Here is a 4,265-nt window from a genome sequence, read left to right on the forward strand (position 1 = left end):
CAGTTGCCTTGAACCGGGCCAAAGCACGCTTGTCTCCTCCCGTCTCCTCTGACGGCCCTCACTAACATTGCATTCGATCTTATTCTAGAGTAAATTAAACAAATCAAACTTTCTCCAGAAGAAAAAACATTAGAGGAAATACTGTGGGGAAAAAGCATTGCTCTGTTCAACATCATTTGGGAAATATTTGGAAAAGATCACAGGAGGTGAATAATTCTGACTTCAGCTGTAAATGGTGTACGTTTTTGATGAACTGTCCCTTTAAACGAGCGTCTCTCCCCTGAAACAGAGCTGATTATCCAGACTGATGTGCATTAATGTTCCCGGCGGCTGTGAGTTTTGTCTGATGTCAGATATAATTAGTTTAGACGGCCGGTCAGAAATAGACGCAGCCGAACACTGTGTTCTCTCTTCACTGCCAAGATGATCAGATCTCAGAGGAACTCCAGTGTTTTTACCGTCCAACAAAACTAATGGGCGGAGCTGATGGTAAAAACTCTGCAGGAGTAAAAGCCATATCACCATACACACACACACAAACACACACTTCTTGACTGTTTTTAGTTCAGTATTTCAATATACAGTATATTTTGGTTATTAAATCCATTATATTATTTATTTTTTATTTTTATCAATATATTTGACTACTTGTAATTATAAATTTTTATTTATTTGTTTATTTGTTTATTATATATATATATATATATATATATATATATATATATATATATATATATATATATATATATATATATATATATATATATATTTTTTTTTTTTTTTTTTTATATTTATATATATATATTTATATATTTAATATATTATAAATTATTGGCTTTATCCTGGCCCAATGTTTCACATGTTGACCGTTTTTAGCTGCTTTTTGTATGTATATGCATAATATATTTAATTTATTTTAAATATTTAATTAAAATACATATATATATATATATATATATATATATATATATATATATATATACAATACATTTTTCTCAATCCATTTAATTGTTTTTCTAATAATTTTGTTTATTTGTTTACGTACTTTTTCATTTTTTTATTTATTCTTTTATTCATTCCTTTATTATTTCATTTATTATTTGCTTTATTTTGGTTTCATGTTGACTGTTTTCAGTTTGTTATTTGTTTGTACTCGCAATATATTTTTATTCAATAATTTTCCTTCAGCTTAGTGCCTTTATTCATCAGGGGTCACCACAGCGGAATGAACCACCAACTTTTTCAGCATAGATTTTACACACTGGATGCCCTTCCAGCTGCAATTTAGTACTGGGAAATACCCTTACACACTCATTTACACACACACACACACACACACACAATCAACTACCCTATAGCACATGTGTTTGGACTGTGGGGGAAACCGGAGCACCTAGAGGAAACCCACGCCAACACGGGGAGAACATGCAAACTCCACACAGAAACGCCAACTGACCAAGTCGAGGCTCGATCCAGCGATCTTCTTGCTGTGAGGCAACAGCATTACCTACTGCGCCACCGCGCTACCATTTTTATTAATTTATTTAAATATTTTTTTTTTATTCATTCAATATTTAATTTCATATTTCACAAGTATACTCAGGCCAAAGGCCAAATCACCACACAGACACCCCTTAGCCTTATTTTAGTTTGTTATTTGTATGTATTTGCAATATATATTTATTTATTTAATAATTCATTTTCTTTTCGGCTCAGTCCCTTTATTAATCCGGGTTCACCACAGTTCACCTGTAACGCATGTCTTTGGACTGTGGGGGAAACCGCAGCATCCGTAGAAAACCCATGCGAACGCAGGGAGTACATGCAAACTCCACACAGATATGCCTAATGACCCAGCCGAGGCTCGAACCAGCGACCTTCTAGCTGTGAGGCGACAGCACTACCTACTGCGCCACTGCTTCGCATTACTTATTTATATTTAATTTTTAAATCAATTATTATGTTTTTTCAGTAATACATTTAATTGTTTTTGTAGTAATAATAATTTTCATTTATTTATTTATTTATTGATTCATTTCGACCCAAAGTTTCACATCTCCTGAATGTCAGTGTATTAGATACTAAATTCAAACATAATTTGTTTAAAAGGTTGTTTTAGATACTGTAGCACAAAAACAAAGATGTGTGAAGAATTTAATTAAAACTGTACGCCTAGTGACATTCAAACTGCAATAGTAAGAACATTAACAATACTAATAATAACGTGGCACAGTGAGTAGCGATGTTGCATCACAGCAAGAACTTCATTGGTTCAAGCCTCAGCTAAGCCAGTTGGCATTTCAGTGTGGAGTTTGCATGTTCTCCCGGTGTTGGCGTGGGTTTTCTCCGGGTGCTCTGGTTTCCCCCAAAGTCCAAACACATGTGCTATAGGGGAATTGATGAACTAAACTGTCCAGTGTATGAGTGTGTATGGATGTTTCCCAGTACTGGGTTGTAACTAGAAGGACATCCGCTGCATAAAACATATGCTAGATGAGTTGGTGGTTCATTCCACTGTGGCGACCCCTGATTAATAAAGAGACTAAGTTGAAAAGAAAACGATGAATTAATAATAACCCTGCGGGTGTGAAGGTCAAATCATTAATCAATAATAATTCATTCATTCATTCATTTTCCTTCAGCTCAGTCCCTTTATTCATCAGGGGTCACCACAGTGGAATGACCCGTCAACTGTTCCAGAATATGTTTTACAGCTGATGTCCTTTCAGCAGCAACCCAGTACTGGGAAACACACATACACTATCATTCTCACACTCACACTTATCAGTGGACAATTTAGTTCATCAATTCTCCTATAGCGCATGTGTTTGTGGGGGAAACTGGAGCACCTGGAGGAAACCCACACCAACACTGGGAGAACATGCAAACTCCACATAGAAACGCCAACTGATGCAGCTTGGACTCAAACCAGCGACCTTCTTGCTGTGAGGGGACAGCGCTAACCACTAAGCCACCACAATATTATTAATAATAAAATGGGGCATCACAGTGGCGCAGTAGGTAGCACGATCGCCTCAGGAGGTCGCTGGTTCGAGCCCCGGCTGGGTCAGTTGGCGTTTCTATTTCATAAGAATTTAATCTTTATTTTAACTATTATTGTCAGGGGCAGATTTAATCAATACGCAGAGTTAGCAGCCGCTTAGGGCCCTGGGATATTTGAAAGGCCCCAAATAATACCTAGATGTATGAATTATACCAATAATTTGTATATAACATATATTTTATTTTAACAAATAATTTTGTTACAACTGTGCAAATGCGTCCCCCACATCCAATGATGGAGCCTTTTCAGATGAAAATTCAGTTTATTGATGATTTTTAGTTGTTATTTTTTACTTTAATATAGAAAAGACTGAGTGATATAAAAAGAGCTAAATAAATAAACAACACAAAAGAAAACATACCAAAGGGTGCATATCCCATAAGGCCCCCAACTCCAGTAGTATCTGGATGCAGCCTTGATGCATTTCTCAGTGATGCAACGCCAGTCACAACTCACTCAATGGAGCTAGTGTCGTCACTGTAAGGGATAGGGTAAGGGTTAGGTGAGCGCATTGATTATTTATACGTGTATCTCTTTTATATAATTTTTCTTTGTCATACAAGGATGTTTTATTTGGTTTTTATCATGTTGATAAAGTTAAAGATAAATATTTTCTAATAAATCTGTTTATTTTACTAGCAAAATTTTTTATACATAAATGCTAATTTTTGTCTGTAAAGCCCCTTTTTCTTATTTTTTGTAAGGATTTGAAATATTATTTAAATACAATCTCTACCTCCAGCAATGTTAAAGCTTTAAAATCCGTAACACTATGTGAATCTTACAACATTCTCTCTTTTTTATAATAGATGACTGTATTGTATGTGATCTTGTAAACATCACTGTGACCTTGCTTTAAATTTAAAGTGCTTTTTGTCATTTATATTCCCCCTGGCATATTCTTTAGTTTGTCATTTTGTTTTGTTCTGTTTTCTACCCTTGTTGTTAAAGGTTTATACCTTTTCTGTATTTTTTTTTTTTGTATTCTTGTTGAACGCTTTAATAAATAAAAAAAATAAATAAAAAAAAGGTGAGCGCATTGAAAAGCATTGGCTGCAACTCAGATTGCACTGCACAAATCACTAAATTCGCCAGATTGTTGTAAAATGTAAACAGCTGAGCATACAGCTCCGAGACGACTGCAGGTGCTGTGATTCCTCTTCTGGGCAGCAGGTGTCAGAAGCGCGTGCTCGTGTCTGCG

Source organism: Danio rerio, chromosome 17 (assembly GCF_052040795.2).
Source record: "Danio rerio strain M-AB ecotype USA chromosome 17, GRCz13ab, whole genome shotgun sequence".
NCBI lineage: Eukaryota > Metazoa > Chordata > Actinopteri > Cypriniformes > Danionidae > Danio > Danio rerio.